Source organism: Alexandromys fortis, unplaced genomic scaffold, assembly GCF_014885135.2.
Source record: "Alexandromys fortis isolate MF-2015 unplaced genomic scaffold, M_Fortis_MF-2015_v1.1 scaffold_80, whole genome shotgun sequence".
Lineage (NCBI taxonomy): Eukaryota > Metazoa > Chordata > Mammalia > Rodentia > Cricetidae > Alexandromys > Alexandromys fortis.
Window position 1 is genome coordinate 4,019,888 of NW_026068174.1, and position 17,951 is coordinate 4,037,838.

General features: G+C 50.8%; 1 protein-coding gene across 3 annotated transcripts in view; it reads left to right on the forward strand.

Moving 5' to 3' along the window:
• Ksr1 (kinase suppressor of ras 1) overlaps nt 1–17,951 on the forward strand; it is a 131,106-nt gene that overhangs the window by 80,295 nt on the left and 32,860 nt on the right. The window lies entirely within an intron of this gene.

Here is a 17,951-nt window from a genome sequence, read left to right on the forward strand (position 1 = left end):
AAAGCAACTTGGAGAGGAAAGGATTTATTTAGCCTACACTTCCACACCACTGTTCATCACTAGAAGTCAGGGAGGGAACCTGAAAGAGCTGGTGCAGAGGCCGTGGAGGATGCTGCTTCTGACTTGTTCCCCGTGACTTGCTCAGCCTGCTTTCCTATTCGTGCCCAGGACTAACTGCCCACAGTGAGCTGGACTCTCCCACATCAATCACTGGTTTAGAAAATGCCCTACAGTCCTGCCTACAGCCCAGTCTTATAGAAGCATTTTCTCAGCTGAGGCTCCCTCCTCTCAGATGACTCTAGCTTGGGTCGCCTGAGTGAATCCCAGCCCTCCACAGCTCAGAGCCTACTGTGGCTCTTCTTGGATTCCTCTTCTCTCCCCACACCTGTGGATTCCCAGTTCAGACCCTGGGCAGACTCTTTGCCTAGTAGGACCTCAATGGTGGAAATGTTCTACCGCCCCCCCCCCCAGTGTGGTAAACTCAGGAAATGATGTATTAGACACACTGGCAACTTGAACTCTGCATGGTTCTGTATCAACATAAGTTTTAAATTATGTGGATATTGTGTTGCTTCTGCACCTGAGCTGTGTGGGTCCCGACTCTGCCTAAGAGCACCACTGCCAAGAGCTTGGTGCTCTGAAACTCTCTCTGCCCTGTGGCTAGGGTAAAACACAAATTGAGAACTGACCTGAGGTGCTCTGATAGAAGCCAGCGTGGCATGTGTGAGGCCAACAGACAGACTCCTCCCAGACAGTCAGGGAAAGATACTCTGGAGAAGACATCAGACCATACCAGCCCCTAACTAGGGCAGGAAGAACACCCAGACAAGGGAGGAGTGTCTGTGGGGCCCCTGTGGCTAGGAAAGCCAGAACTGTGATCATAGGATACACTGGAGAGAGAGGTCTGGGAGGAGGCTGCTGAGGAAACCTGGCCAGTTCAGGAACTCTGCGCCTGTGGAGCACAGAGCGTGGGTTTGTCTGGGGTGGGGATAATTGAAGCATGTGAGAAAGCAAGTGGGGAAGGGTGAATATTGGAGTTGTTTTAAGGAAAATAAAACTCCCACTGAGTAGCAGGCAGAGTTCATTCACCATGGGCTTGCTAGAGAGAAGCAAGCGAGAAAGGCAGCAACCTGCTGGGGGGGGGGGCACGCCTGGAGAGTAAAGGTGCAGGGGATGGGAAGGAGTTCAGAGGTGAGACCCCTCCCGCTGGCTCCCACACTAACCATTTCCAGCCACCCCTGCCCCACAGGTTAAATCTAAACATCACAGCTTTGGTTTCTGGCTGCCACTGGGGAAATGATTTCAGAGCCCGCTGGCCGGAAGCCATTTTTTCCTCTCAGCAATTTCCCTGTTGGAAGTTGTTAAAGGAAGTGGGAAGGGCCGGCTGGGACCAGTTTTAACAGGCAGAGGCGGATGCTGCCTAGAACGTGGGGTCTTACACAGAGCCTTGCTGCTATATGTCTGTTCCTACGTAAGCTCTTACAAGGGGCACTTCTGAGCCCATGGGTCTGGTAAAGGGCTCTGTATTGTAGGCCGGATAGGCAGGATTCTCTTCTCCCTTTCTTCTGTCCTCCCAACTCCAGATCAGCATAGGTCTCCTCTGGGACGAGCACCTGACCACTGCCACCGTCCTGGCCTCCCACAGGCTGGGAGTGGCTGTGACTGTGTGTGGCTCCAGAGATAGGAGGGTTCTCTAAAGAAGCAAACCAACCGAAAAAGAGAAAAAGCACATTGGCATTTGGCCCCTGAGGTATAGATCAACAGAATGAGTCCTGTGGCTCTTTTCCCAGCCTCTTTCCCGTCAGCCCTGCTTACCCACCAGAGAGGCCTGGCCCTAGCAACTGGGAACCTTCCCAGGAAGCAGGCCCCCTGCGCCAGAGGAAGTGAGATTGCGGTGTTGGATGGCAATTCTCAGTATGGATGTTGGATCTCAGGAACAGCTTCTTAATGCTGGACCAGAGTTCTCCCTGCTTAGGATGGACCAGCAGAGGCCAGTGGTGGGCCAGCATGCTTCTGTCTGTCACATCCGACTAGAGAAGAGCTGAAGTTGGTGTGTGGCAAGGAAGATACAAACGACAGGCTAGTGTTGTGTAGGGGAGTGAGCGTGTGTGTGTGACACATGCACAACCATGAATGCCTGTCACAAATGGAGGACTCAGCCAGCCATGATAAGCTTAATAAGAACATGGGCATAACAACAATCCTGTGTGATGTTTATGCCTGGGGAGGGGAAAGGGCCCTCATTTCTGGCTTAGCAAACCGAAGCTCAGAGAAATCCAGTGACTTGTCAGAACTGTGCACTGACTTAGCTGATGGCAAGGTCAGTATTTAAACTGTTGTGAACCAAAGCCACGGGCTCCACCCCACCCCAGGCACCAGTTCAGTGTTCCTGCCTGTGGTGGTGTGACAGAGTTGGCTGCCTTTCCCTCTCATTCCTCCCTTCCTTTGCTCTCTCTTCTCTCCCCACCTTCTCCCTTCTCTTCTTCACGTCATCAGCCATCCATTCTTTGCTAGGTACCCACATGAATTATCTCCGGGATTCAATGAGGAATAAGATAGCGTGCCCTGAGGCTAGGTATACACTGGTTACAAATAGCCCAGGTGCAGCGGGAGTGACTGAGGGCCCCAGGTCCCAGGTGGAGGCGTGCACGACACTCTTTCACTAGTTAGTTCACTCTCAGTGAGCGTGTGTTTGAACATGGTTGTGAGCGTGTGTTTGAACATGGTTGTGAGCTTGTGTTTAAACATGGTTGTGAGCGTGTGTTTAAACATGGTTGTGAGCGTGTGTTTGAACATGGTTGTGAGCGTGTGTTTAATCATGGTGTGAGCGTGTGTTTAAACATGGTTGTGAGCATGTGTTTAAACATGGTTGTGAGCGTGTGTTTAAACATGGTTGTGTGTGTTTAGCCATGGTTGTGAGCATGTGTTTAAACATGGTTGTGTGTGTTTAGCCATGGTTGTGAGTGTGTGTTTAGCCATGGTTGTGAGTGTGTGTTTAGCCAAGGTTGTGAGTGTGTGTTTAGCCACGGTTGTGAGTGTGTGTTTAGCCATAGTTATGAGTATGCGTTTAGCCTGTTTGTACACTGGGTCCCATTCTAGGTATATGCCATTTTCCGGTTGATAGAATAATGTATTTTTTTTTTTTTTCTGATCCTGGACCAAGTATCTTTTAAGCTTCTAGGGCAGGGGTGCCACTGGGCTCTGACAGTCTGTAAAGAGTCACAGGTGAGAGCGTTGTGTGGTGCTTTGGACTCCAAGTCCATCTCCTAGCTCTCTGGAGTTGCAGGTTATTGCGAACAGCCCAAAGTGACCAGACTGGATGTGCCATGAGGACAGAGATCTGGCTGCTTCAGTCCCGGCTCTGTCCCCAGTGTCTGCACACTGGTATGCTTTCTGAATGCTCGAGTTCACATATCATCCATAGCTCTTCTGCCCCTTGGGCTGAGATGTCATAGGAGCTCTGTCATCTGAACCAGTGAAGGTGGCGCACAGCAGTCTCTGGGGAGGCCTTGATTCACCAGTCATCATAACAGCTATTTCTAGCTCTTGTGTCTTCAGTCTCCAGGCTGGACTTGAACAACAGCTCGTGCCTGTGGCCCGTGGTTTGGGAGTGGTGTCTACTGAGCCCCTGCTGGACACTGCTAGCTTGTATGTGTGCTTCTTCTTCCCCTGGGAGGGCCACCGTGAAGACGGGATTGCTCTAAAAGAGATCTGATGACCCAGATTGCATAGGGAAATGTCTGTACCAATGCTGCCCTGCTTCAGTTACCATAAAACGAAACGTGTAGAGTGTGAACATGTGTGCGTGCAGGTGTGTGCACATGCGGAGGCTGAGGAGGATGTTGGGTGTCCTTCTCTGTCACTCTCCACCTTATTCCTTAGAGACCCAGGAACTGGGCTAGTAGCCTGCAACCCCTAACGATTACCTGTCTCTGCCCCCACAGTACTAGGGCACATGGTATGCATGTAGCCACACTGAGTTTTTTATGTGGATTCTGGGGATTTGAACTCAGGTCCTCATCCTTGTACAAACACTCCTAACCACTGAGCCATCTGTCCTTAGTCTGTCACTCTTCCTTTTAACAACTCGCAGCAGGTAAGTTCTAGGGTCCCTTGCTCCCTAAAGCTTTGCCTGCTTTGAGCAGGCAGGAGGCTTGGAAAGGAAGACTGTTGAGAGTATGACCTCTAGATAGATGAACCAAGGCCTGCCCGGGGAGGCAGAGAGAATCCTGGTTGCGGTCTGCCTGCCGTGTGCTTAGACAAGTCCCTTAACTTCTCTGCGCCTCTTTTCTTGTCTGCTAGTTGTTCTAGCGAGAAGCGTGGAGTCATGTCTGGTACTTTCTGCCTCCTCAGCCCCACTCTCAGTTTCCAGCTCCCTCTGGCTGTTTCCATGTGTGTCCCGGATCCGTCTGTGTCCCTTCCACTGGCAGCACACCTCCGTCACTCCCGTGTCCACTTTCCCCTCCCTTCACTTCGTTTTTCGCGAGCCTCCGCCCGGTTCTGCTTTGCATATCCAGAAATCTGGCTTCTGAGATCAATCCTTCACTGATACCCGGTCACACTCAGCATGAAATCCAGCCTTGTCACCAACCCCTTCCAGATCCTGAAGTACTCAGTATATGCCTCCTTCCACAACTCCTGCCCCTTCTCCCTCTGCCCAGGCATTGGAACACGGCAGGCTATTTCCTGTTGCAGCCACAGGTCCCTTTATATTTGTCCCTTCTGCCCGTGTGGTTCATGCTTCCACACCCCAAGTACTGGGGTTATAGGTTTCCACTACAGTGCCCAGGTTAGATCTTCCCTGCTCTTCAGTGCCCGCTCATGTTCAAAGTGGGCAAAGCCTAGGGAGGGATCATAGTTCTGTCTACTAATGGTCGGCCTCATGCTCTTACTGCTTCCCGGACAAACGCAGCAAATATGGCAGCTACCTTCTGGGCAGATCTCTATGTTTGTTTGTTTGTTTTTTCAAGACAGGTTTCTCTGTAGCTTTGGAGCCTGTCCTGGAACTAGCTCTTATAGACTAGGCTGGCCTCGAAATCACAGAGATCCACTTGCCTCTGCCTCCCATGTGCTGGGTTTAAAGGCGTGCGCCACCACCCAGCTTATGCTCCTTTCTTTTAAGGTTGTATAGTGCACGCGTGAATTTAGGTTGTAATTATTTATCAAGGACTCACCTTGTATTTGGGCCTCATGTGAGCTGTACCTAGATGTAACATCTGGTCCTCCCAGTCATCTTCAGGAAAGCTTGCTGTAATGCTCAGGGTGCAGCAAAGGAAGAAAAACTAAATGACATGTCACCTACTCATGGTCACATAGCTGGGAAGTGGCAGCCTTCAGGAAGTCTGGCTGCAAAACTGGGACTCAAAACTCTTTCTCTTTTTTGTTATTTTTCTCTCTCAGTTCTTATGGACAGGCCCTTGTTGCATCTTTCCCTCTCTAATGCCTGCGGTCTTTAAGTTATTTTATTTATTTATTTATTTATTTATTTATTTATCTATCTATCTATCTATCTTTGGATTTTTCGAGACAGGATTTCTCCGTAGCTTTTGGTTCCTGTTCTGGAACTAGCTCTTGTAGACCAGGCTGGCCTCGAACTCACAGAGATCTGCCTGTCTCTGCCTCTCGAGTGCTGGGATTAAAGGCGTGCGCCACCACCGCCCGGCTGTCTTTAAGTTATTGAGAGTGTTTATAGCGTGTGCATGTGTTCGTCTGTGCGTGCACGCATGCGTATGTGGAGGCCAGAAGTCAGCATCAGTACCTTCCTCGATTGCTTGTTGCATTGTTTTTGGAGACAGGGTCTCTCTGAGCTTGGAACTCACTGACTGGCTGGCCACCAAGCCTGGGGGAATCTTCTTCTAGTCTCCACCTCCCCAACCTTGAGGTTACAGATATGGGCCACTTCGCCCGGCTTCCTTTACTTGCCCTAAGGATCTGAACTTGCGTCTTTGCCTGTGTGGCAAGCACTTCACCAACTAATCCATCTCCCCAGTACCCTTAATTTTATTTATTTTAAAAACAGTTACTTAATTGCTTTAAAGAAACATTCCCCAAATCTAACTGTAAGTGCTCATTGTACGAAAACTAGAAAGTACAGAAAAACTTCAAAAAGAAAATGAAATTGCCCCCAGACACTGGCTGTCCACCCTGACTTCCTTCTCGTTATGTTCTTATTCTGAGAGAGGAGGGGTCACTGGTCCTGGGGTCACTTCCAGCAGTGTGACAGCTGCCCTTGCTACTGCGCTGCTATCTTGTCTGCTGTCCAGGGTGTGCTGTAACTCTTAAGGCGCTTGTGTGCCCCAGATGGGGTCTGGAGGGTAGCTGTGGTTCACGTGGAGGTGGGGAGCCCCCGGTGACTCATGGGAGGTGAGAGATAACAGTGCTCCCTCCTGACTCAGTTCTAGCCTTTTGAAGGCAGTGAGGCAGGGAAAACTGGGTCCTGGCAGCCTGGGTCCCCACCCCTGCCATGAGGCGGCCCAGCACCTGCTCTGGGAAGTATGTGCTGACTCCCCAGCTCCCAGGCACAAACTATTTTTGGCCACAGTGACTGTTCGCTAGGAATGAAAACAGAAACCCCTCTCTCTGTCTTGTTCTTCCATGGGACAGTGCGCCTGGGGCCAGGGCTGCCGTCCTCGGGCCCCCTCACCATGCATTGTCTGTGGAGCTGGGTAATGACAAAGGCTTCAAGGGACCCAGAAGCCCCACCACCCACCTTGCCGAGAGGAGCCCGAGGCTCAAGCCAGTCTGCGCCAGATGGGAGCTGTGAGGTAGGCAGTGTAGCGCCTTTTCATGGGTCCTCAGAACGGGTCCCTTTGGCTGGACTCTGAGTCCTCTTTTTGCCAACTGGCTATAGAACATATCAGAGGAGTGTGCACTTTACGGGAGGTGACTGTCATTTCATATTTCCTCGCTTTCTTGTCGCAGAGAATTGCTAGAGCCATCTGAATCTTGGAAGCTCATTGTCCCCATCTTTATAATGAAGGGGCTGGCTGCCTTTGTGCTTTGAGCCTGCTATGTCCACAGGAGCTGACCTGTGATTGCTGTGAGGGATTGAGCCTGTTCCCGAAGCTTCTGGTCGTCAGGACAGGGAAGCCGAACCACAGAGAATAGCAGTGTTGACCGGAGAGAAATGGGGCCAAGGCCAGCACCTACTTGCTGTGGCCCAAGATGATTAACTAAATCATATGGAGTACCAGTTTCCATAGCTAGCAAGTATTTATGCCTGGGCCACTTATTGAGTGGTGGCTGCGCCCATCACTGTTATTTTATGGTGGAACTGGTCGGAAAAGGGGAAGCGTGCTGAGAAACTGAGCAGGAATCAGTGGGTCCTGGGCCTTGTCGCAGAAGCCAGGTGCCGGGTATAGCTGACGCTTTGAGATTTCCATAATGAAAAGTGTCACCAAAGTGGGGTGGATTGGGTGGGCTAGATCTGTTCTCTCCTGCCATCATCCGTGTTAGGAACTTGGTAGGACCTGGAACGACATCCCAGGCTGTCATCTCACGAGTCCACCGTGTGGTTTGGCTCTGCTTTGGCAGTTGTCTTTGGAGGTGAGGCTCGTGGCAGAGGGCCAGGGACTTCCCCTCAGCGTCTGTGTTCCACCAGCTCAGAAGATCTGGAAGGACCAGGGCCTTGACACCTGGGTAGGGAGGGCTTGGGCTTGCCGGGAGCAGAGGATGCCCTGATGGGGTGAGGTGCTGAGTGAATGTGTGCTATTGATATGGGCACAGCCATTCAAGGATCCCAGAAACTCGGGGGTTCTAGGAAGATGGGAAAGCCTTCCCCACGGGGTGAGGTTCAAAGGAAAATAGCAAACCCTTCCTTGTGGGTGTTAACAGCGTGTACAGAAAATGTCTACCATACCTTCTCCCCCATGAATACTGCCTTAAGTCTGCTCCCCAGCAGACTCCACTCCAGCCAAGATTAGCTAGACCTGTTGTCACCTTGATCAGACTGCGCACCGTAAGCCCTGCCTCCTTGTTTATCTGATGTAACAGCCCCGCCTCCCTGTCCAGCTCTATGCAGTGACAGTCCTCCCTGTCCGGCTGTGTACAGTGACAGTCCTCCCTGTCCAGCTCTATGCAGTGACAGTCCTCCCTGTCCAGCTCTATGCAGTGACAGTCCTCCCTGTCCAGCTGTGTACAGTGACAGTCCTCCCTGTCCAGCTGTGTGCAGTGACAGTCCTCCCTGTCCAGCTGTGTGCAGTGACACTCCTCCCTGTCCAGCTGTGTGCAGTGACAGTCCTCCCTGTCCAGCTCTGTGCAGTGACAGTCCTCCCTGTCCAGCTCTGTGCAGTGACAGTCCTCCCTGTCCAGCTCTGTGCAGTGACACTCCTCCCTGTCCAGCTCTATGTAATAATCACAGTGATCTTCCAGGGTGCTGCAGTTCCTCCATCCAAGGGCCAGGGCCACCAACCCCAGTTTTCCTGTCTGTGTCCATCTCTATTTTCTTCATTCTCTTGCAGTCCCCAGGTAATGCATGAACTGCCATAGAAGCCGGGGACCTTCCTGAGGCCCAACCTAGTCTGGTATTGGTTTCTGTGGGGTTCTGTTAGCTAGGGCCCTGTCCCAGTGCTGTTGTTTGGGTGACAGGAGCAGGCTTCCTCCTCCCTAGGTCCTGTGTTTTTTTCCCTCTGTAAATTTGCTATTGGGCTAGATTATTTAAAGTCCCTTTGAAGTCTGTCTCTGACTTTGGCAGGGGATGGGTTTCTCCTCATTTTCTTGGGTATCCATCAGCTCCTTTCATGTCCTCTGAACCAGGTAGCTATGGTGATAGCCCCCTGGCTCAGGTCCTAGCCATCGTCTGAGAAGCTTTGTTGGGCTTCCTTAGCTTTGGGGCTCAGTGTTGCTGTGAAGCTGTTAGTATTCAGTGGCCCTGGAAAAAAGACAGAGAAAACTGCGCCTACCCCATGGTCTCATGAGAGTTCTCCAGTGCCTCCTGTTTGGGCACCCTTTGGGGAGCTCTGAAACAATGCATCCCTTGTCTGTGACAGAGTCTGCTTCTCAGGTCTCCAGCCCTGGGCTCCTGCCGCCAGCCTACTTCTTTCCCTGCTGAGACAGACAAACTACCCAGAAGACAAACCTCCTGTGATGGCCCCTGATGTGGCGCTCTGCTAGAGGGATTCTGGGATCAGGCTCCTGGCCCTGCAGGACTGAAGCTGGGGGTCAGGCATGCAGCTGTGATACACTTGGCACACTGGGTGCATGATGGTGTGGCAGGATTCGCCACCTGTACTCAGAGTTCTCGTCCTGCAACCCCGGAGGAGGCAGATGTAGGTAGGGAGAGTGGGAGAGTTGGGACTGGGGCTAGAAGTCACTGGTAAAGCGCTTGCTTAGCGAATGCAAAATTCTGGGTGTAGTCCTTGGTACAGAGGAGATGTGGGAAGGAACTTGGGTAGGGAAGATCTCAGGGACAACAAACAGTAAAGATGGCTGGAGGCATGGCCATGTCCTTGTGCTCTCTCAAGGAGTTGGCTGTCCCTTAGGAGGACTGGGTTGTCCATAGGAAATGTCTCAGACTAGCTCTAGCCCTTTATGGCACCCTGAACTACTGGGGCAGTCCCAGGTTAGGCCTGTTGTCACAGCTCCTCATTTGCTTCAAGAAGTGGCTAGGTGTGATGGCGTATCCTATGGTCATTTGTCACCCAGCTGTCACCCACTGGTGCCTCCTCATGCCTGCTTCATCTACAAAGGAGGCCAGGGAAGCCTGAAGATCTGGGGAGCTGTCCCCTAGAGCAGGGCAGGGTCAGATAAGGGCCTCTGAGCCTGGCCCTGTGTGGCACAGGGTGGGAGTTTCTCATTTGCCAGTTCCCCCTGAAGCAAAGGGTTTCTGTACTCAAGGGTTTCTGTAGCTCTTTGACTGTGGTCAGACTGTCCACTCTAACCCCAAGACTTCCTTTCAAGTGGTCTTTAATTTTTTTAAGATTTATTTTTATTAATTTTAAGCCTGTGTACATGTCGTGTGTGCACATGCACACAGATGCACAAGTACACACACACACACACACACACACACACACGAATGCAGGTGTCTACAGAGGCCAGAGTTATCAGCGCCCCCTGGAGCTGGAGTTACAGGTATGGCTCTGAGCTACCAGACAGAGGACCTGGAACTGAACCCTGATCTAATGCATTGCAATGAGTGCCTGAACTGCTCTGCCGCCTGCAGCCTGGCCTCTGTTCTGGAAAGGACCTTCCAGCTGCCGTATTGTCTTCTGTTTTGTTCTGTGTGGGAAGCTGAACCCAGAGTCTTGACCAGACTATTACGGTTTTGACTTGAGCTTTACTGTGGGCTCTTTGTGGATAGTGTGTTTATTTATTGAGACAGGCTCTCTCACTGTAGCCTAAGCTAGGAGCCCTGTCTTTATTGAGGGAGGGTTTGGAGTCAGGGAAACACTAGTCCCGTCCGTGTCTCCCCCCCCACCCCCCACCCCCCACCCCCGCCGCCGCCAGCTTGGGTACGCGTGTTCTTCTGCCATTGGCCATGTCTGGCTGTTTTCAGCTGGCAGCGAAGCAGGTGTTTCTGGAAACTGGTGCCGATGACGTGGGTGCTGATGAGCACAGGCTGGGTTTTGAGTGACAGGTGTGGGCCTGGCCTGAAGCCTTGCCTGGATGACCCCTTCCTACTGATGTTGTGCTGGGGTGGGACCAGGGATGCTAGTGCAAGGGGAAGCAGGAAGGGAGGGACGATGAGGCCCAGGGACTCTGGAAGATGAAGCCTGACATAGCTGGCAAGTAATTATGGAGTGGCTGAGTAAACCCACTCCACAAGCCAAATGTAGCCCACCATTGTTTAAAGAATGAAGAATATTTTTCTTTTAACTGGTGGGGGGGGGGGCACAAAAATATTTTGTGACAGATGAAAGTGATAGAAAATTCAAGTTTGAGTGTCCCTGGGTGTCATTTGAACATGGCCACACCTACTCATTTACATGTTGATATTGGGGTGCATTAGAGAGCCAGGGCAGAGTGGGAGGAGCTTTTCTCTGCCCATGTGAGGAAGTGGGGCTGGGTCATTGCTCTGAGACAGGTAGGTAGCACTGATGCTGGACAGTGGCACCGGTGCAGTTCAGAGTCAGAGCTGTACCAGGCAGTGGTGGAAAGTACCAGGGAAGGAACTGGCATGCGTTGCTGAGGAGCTGAAACGGGTGGGTGGGAAGAGGCCTCCTGGGCGCTCCTTGCAACTGCTTTTATCCCCACTGCTAAGAGCTCACCCTAACAAGGCCCTCACTCCGACTGCCTCCTCAGATCTGGCTGGAGTTACAGAGTATTTGTGTGTATGTGGCCCATGCCAGGCAAAATGGCCTCTGGCCTAACCACTGTCCTCTCCCTGGACCACATGTGTGCGGATGGCTCCCTGTGGCAGCCGACCCGGTTTCTAAGTATAGACTCAGGCTGTCCCGTGGCTGCTGGTAAGTCCCAGGATACCATCTGATACTCAGTGTGACCTGTGACCCCAGCCACTGCCAGCTGCTGGAGACTGGGGGCGGAGGCGGAGGCGGGGGCATATTTGGCCAAACCCTCCCCTGCCTTCGGCTACAGAGAACAGAGAGGAGCAGGCTCCTGTTAACAGTGTGGCTTAATTGTCACGGGCTGGGGTGACCTCAGTTTGCAACTGGCCCTGCTTCCTCATTATTGCCAGAAAGGATAACTTAATGTCACTCACTGGAAAACGTAAGTCATGGTTTGAGGGAAAATGGCGGAGCCGAGGAGGCCGTGTTCCTGGTGCCCTGCTCATGCTCCATATGAACCCCAAGGCATGTCGGTCCATGGCTGGGCATATGGCTTCTCTCAGCTTCTAGTTAACACATTTGATTCTGGCCCAGCAGCTGGAGTGAGCAGCAGTTTCAGAACCAGTGCGGCTTGACAGCCCCCCTCCCTTCTCTAGATCTCCAGGGCATGACAGAGCGGGGCAGGCGTTGTTCTTAGCTTTTAGATGACCTACAGGTAGGTGGGCAACCAGGGGGCCTCTCCAGCCAGCGAGGGTTTCCCAGTGGCTCATATGGTGACCCCTAACCTGTTTCTGGTTCTCTAGCACACATGGAATGACTGACCTGGTTTCCTTACGCACACTCCCGTGCTGTGCCTGTCTCGGTGGGTGGGAGAAACACATCTGTGTGCGAGGTCTGGAGGCTTTGAGTTGTTTGGGTTGAGGTGTGATGCCAGGACCACTCCCAGGCGGTGCGCTCATCTCACTGAAGAGGTTGGACAGGCCCGAGTACTTATCTTTCCTCTCTCATGCCTGCCTCATGGAACTTCTTCTCTTCTTCCTTTTTTTTTTTTTTTTTTTTTTAGGTTTTTCAAGACAGGGTTTCTCGCATGTCCAGCAGAAGGAAGGTTTTAGTGGTCAGATCCCCCCTGGGAAGGATCACATTCTTCCACAGCCTCCATCCTCAGGCCCCAGGCTCCGTGTCCACCAACGCATCTGGATTGGTTGCCACCAAATAAAAACAACCATTCAAAGATAACTCAGATTGCCATTACTGTTTAAGAACAAACAAAAGAGGGCTGGAGAGATGGCTCAGTGGTTCAGAGAACAGACTACTCTTCCAGAGGACCCGGGTTCAATTCCTGGTACCCACATGGTGGCTCACAACTCTCTGTGATTTCAGTTCCAGGGAACGCAACACCAATGAACATAAAATAAAAGTAAATTAATTAATCAAACCAAACAAACAAAAAAACAGGGTCTTAGGCAGCCCATGCAGCCTCAGACTTATTCTGTAGCCACATCTGACTTGAACTGCTGTCCCCCATGCCTTAGCCTCCCAAATTTTGGATAATAGGCATAGCATACCAAGCCTAGACCAGTTTTTTTTTGTTTGTTTTGTTTTGTTTTTTATTTTTTAATGCTGGAAGTTCTGGCGCCTTTCCTGGCTTTCTCCATCCCAATAATACTGAGAGCAGTGAGTGGGTTTCTGGTTAGCCTTCCCTTTTGTGGCAGAAAACATCTTCTCATAAAAAGATAAGTACAGAGACAGTTCCATTGCTGCAACTCCTGGGGACTGGGGCTGCGTCTCCCCAAGTTCCCTGTCTGCCTCCTCTTGCCAAGGAGATGTAAGTGGTGAAAAGAGCAGTCACTCAGGAATGATGGCAGCAGACTGGTGTGGATGGAGTGCCAGGCAGGCCGGTTGCATCCCTGTGAGGGTGTATGTTCACACTCCTAGAAGCCAGGTGGAAACAGAGTGGCCCATGCTGGAGGGGCGGGGACGGCTCCAGCAGATGGGGGTTCTAATGGGGCTTCTCCAGCACCCCTGCTGCCCCACTTTGACCTCGCCCATTTTTTAGCACTGATTTGAATCAAATCCTGAAGAGTAGGGGCAAGGGAAAGGCCACACTTCTGCCTTGTTCAGGGAGGCACAGATCCGCAGGCTTCAGTACAGTGAGACATTTTTTCTTTATAGCTAAATTTGAAGCTATAAAGCAATCCTTTTTTCTTTTTACATTTTTTATGTATTAGAGAAAGGGATTTGAGCATATTATTTTCTCTTTCCAGGAAAGTTAATTTGCTTGGCTAAAGAACAAAGGACCTTTCATGTTACTAGGTGGTTCTGTTGGAACATAGGCTGTTTGGAAGTAGCCCTCTGCCCGAGATGGGAGCTTCTGAGTTCCAGGTTAGCAGTCGGCAGTGTGGGACAGTGACAGGAGCTCTGGCTTCTGACAGGCTGCCGTGTAAGTCATGTGATCTCTTCAAACTTGATTTGTGGACTGAGCGGCATGGACTTCTTGAGTTGGCTCAAGTAGAAACAGCACACACAAGGTGGTAGGTATATCGTACTGGCAAATGGAAGGTTGTAATAACATAATTATTTTGTTTGAGAAATTGAAAGAGCATAGTTGATGAAAGGGGGTAAAAATGAAAGAAAAAATAAAAAGCCCTTCCTATTAGCTTTCTAGTCAGGCTGGAGGTTGGGGCTGCCGTGCCTGACTCCATCATGGCCACCATGTCTCTCATCTTCCCCGAAGCTGCTGAGTCAGCATTCTTGACAGTGGCGTGCCTGTGGGTGCGTAGCCATGCAAGGGTGTCTGTGGGTGACCAACTGAGGATGTACCATCCAAGGTAGAATGTTGCTTTGTGTAGTTGTCTCTTGGTTTGGCTGGCCTCCAATTTAAGATCCTCTTGTATGCTGTTCCGAACCGGGATTACAGGTGTGTGCTGTACCCGCCCCCCCCCACCAGCTGTTGATTGAGTGCAGTTGTGGGGAGGCAAAGGTCACCTGTCCCTGTCACAACAGTTTGGTCAGGCTTCTTTCCATGGCAGAACGAAGGGGAAGGATGCCCAAGCTGCACTGCGCTGAAGAACAGTTGCTGGGGAAACAAAGGAAGGCTGGCAGGCAGGGGGGCAAAGCTCCCATGTGGGAACCCGTTTTTAATCACCACCCCCCTACGCTGCTCTCCAGTGGTTTCCTGTGGGTTTTCCTGTGATAGGCTGGAAGGGTTTCTGACAGCCGAGAGTTTGTCTGACCAGCGGTGGCGATATTCTTGGTATTGTGTGTTTCTTTCTCACTGTGGTGGGGATTGTTGTAAACACTGTTGCGAGTCTTGCCAGAGTCCTGGAAGTGGAGAAACCACTGCTGAGGTACATGTACCTGCCTCAGGTGCTGTGGGAGGAGGACTTAAGCAGGTCAGTTTGACACTTGAGTCTGATTCGCAGCGCTGTAGATTCCCTGACAGTGAATTCAGTCTTTTGAAATAAAATTTGAATTGGGTGTGGTGGTTCAGGCCTGTAGCCCAGCTCTTGGGAATCTGAAGCTGGAAGGTCACCTGGGGCTGGGAGGCCACCCTGAGCTACAAAATGAGTTCCAGATGAGGTACAATGTAGCCCTGTCCCAAGAAAATACAGAAACTAGATACATACAGGTTGCCCTCAGAGCCCTTGAAAATCACTTCCCGCTTTCTCCACTTTCGCTGTGGGATGTGCGGCCATTCCAGTTCCGGGAAATGTGAAAAGTCTTACAAGGCATCAAGGAGGCCGAGAAAGATGATGAAGTTGCAGGTGGCCGGTCCAGTCGTGTAGCTGGTTATGGGCTCCCAGCACCTGTTTGTACCTTAGTTCACAATAATTGCTTATTTACTCAACCCCCAGCTCCCCCCTTCCGATACACCTCAGGGAAAGTGAGAGAAGAGAGAGTGAGAGTCAGTCTGTGGGTGGGAGAAAAGGTCCAGCTTTGAGATCAAGTCTAACTCAGTGTTCATGCTTTGTATGAGTTTCTAATGCTGGGTCCCATTTAGCAGCTTCAGGCTCCACCTGTGCATAAGTTCACAGCTCTGTAAGGGGAGGAGGATGATGGCCCAGCCCCAGGCCAGTGTTGCAACCCTCCTTGCATAGGCTCTTACAAAGCCAAATAAGATGTCAGCCAGGCTAGCTAGCCTCTTTTCCGGAAGCTTTGGGGGGAAAGGATCTATTCCAAGTATATTTAGGTTGATAGCAGAATCCAGTTTCTTTAGGTGACTTTAGGGACAGAAGAAAATTTCCCCTCTGCCCTTTCACAGGCCCTTGGAATGAACTGGCAAAGGTGAAATGGGATTAAAAAAAAAAAAAGCACATGAACGTATTTAAACGCAAAGATGCCATCCAATTGTCCCCAGTGGCCACACGATCCTAAATTCTGCAGAGGAGGGAGGGGTGTGGGCAGTTTTGAGAGGCCCTTGCTCATAGTTAGGGCAGTGAATGGTCTGAGGCAGAAAAACAGCTGCTTGTGAAATGATACTTTTGGAATTTAAGCGAGCCCAAGGGACCAGCATCATCTTGCAGGGGAGAGGAAGGTCGGTGGCTTCTGTCCCTGGTCACCTTTTCTGTGGCAGATGGTGGGGTTTTGGGTGGGACAGAGGCAGCGGTAGCTACTAATGTCGCTGAACAAGGCCAGGTGAGAGGCCCTGGATTCTGAGCCTGCTTCTGAGGCTGTTTCGTTAATTTCCATCAAATTACCTAGCCAAAGCATTGCATTTGGGGAATGTCATTCAGGCCTGGGTTTCTGATTTCTCGTTGGGCATCAGCGACCTACAGGCTACTGGAGAAGCCTCCCAAATTCCTTCTCAGGTGACCCTCCATCTCCAACGTCTACAGGAGTTCTTAAATTGATTTCTTCAGGTTGACCAGAGGGCTTTTGAGTGCTGCCATATAGTGTAGTCAGGAATGGCACCAAGAGGTAGAGCTCACAGGGCATCTTTAAACTCTCCTAAGGGTGATGCAGAGATGGCTCACTGGCTAAGAGCACTGGCTGCTTTCCCGGAGGACCCAGGTTCAATTCTCAACACCCAGCAGCTCACAGTTGTCTGTAACTCCAATTTTGGGAGATCCAGTGTCCTCTTCTTACCTCTGTGGGCACTGCTCACAAGTAGTACACAGACATACATGCAGTCATAACACACAGAAAATAAAAATTAATATTTATAAAACAAACCCAAAGACCCTTCTAAAGCCAGGCATAGTGGTAATTAATCTCAGCACTTGGGAAACAGTGGCAGGTAGATCTTTGGAGTTCAAAGCCAGCCTGGTCTATAGAGTGAGACCCTCTTTCACTCCAAACAGGACAACAATCTTGTCTAGCCACTTTCCCTTCACCCCCGAGGAGAATGCGTGTCTGTGTGGATCTGTGTGTCTGCAGATTTGGGCAAAGCACAGCATACATGTAGAATGACCACTCTCCTGCAACCTCATGGGATCCAAGAACCATTTGATCCCAACATTCAGAAGGCAGAGGGATCTCTGTGAGTTTGAGGCCAGCCTGGTCTACAAAGTGAATTTTAGGGCAGCCAGGGCTATACAGAGAAACCCTGTCTCAAAACAACAACAACAACAAAAAAAAAAACAAAAATAAAAAACAAACACACACACAAAAAGAAGAAGAAGAAGAAGAAGAAGAAGAAGAAGAAGAAGAAGAAGAAGAAGAAGAAGAAGAAGAAGAAGAAGAAGAAGAAGAAGAAAACTCATGTCCTGTTCGACCTCAAGTTACTCGTACCTGCTGAACCATCTTGCTGGCCCAATAATAGCTTTTTTAAAAAGTTCATTATAGTATTAATGTTTGTACGGTCCGTGCACAGGCACACACTGCATGTGTATGTACAGGGTCAGAAAACATCACTGTGGAGTCAGTTCTCTCCTGTCTGGGTTCCGGAGATTGAACTTGTGTCATCAAGTTTACAGACAAGGCACGCTCCATCTTGGGGTGCCCCTCAAGGGGTTTTCTCCAGCAGTGTAGCCCTTTGAGGTTCATTCTCCAGATGTAATGTGAGCCAGCGATCTGCCACTGATCTACACACCCAGCCCTGCTTCCCCAACCCCTACCCCCCTTTTAAGACAGTCTTATGTAACCCAGGCTGGTTGCAGACTTCTATGTAGGCAAGGATGACCTTGAGTTTGTGATCCTTCTGCCCCTACCTCCTAAGAGCTAGAATTATATGCCAGGCGGTGGTGGCACAAACCTTTAATCCCAGCACTCAGGAGGCAGAGGCAGGCAGATCTCTGTGAGTTCGAGGCCAGCCTGGTCTACAAGAGCGAGTTCCAGGGCAGGCTACAAAACTTCAGAGAAACCCTGTCTCGAGACCCCCCTCCCCCCCAAAAAAAACAAAAAAGACCTAGAATTATAGTCACGTGCTACCAGGTCTGGTTCGTGCAGTGCCAGGGTGAGAACCCAGGGCTTTGTGCGTGGCAGACAACACTCTGCCAACTGACCTACAGCCTCAGCCTTCACGGTCTTGCCGAGTTGTCTTAACTGACCTTGACTTCCCTTTCTAATCCAGGCAGGCTTTGAATTTAGGATCCTCCAGCTTCAGCCTCTCAAGCAGATGGGATTAGCAGGCAGGCCCATGGCTGGTCAGCCACCTACCTTGACTGACTTGAATGCAAGTCAGTGAGCGCCTCTGCAGTTTCTAGCCAGGGCTCTATTCATTGTGTTATACTTGTTCAAGGCAGTTTTGTCGGAGATCTCTCTTGTATGATCCAGACACAATCAAGT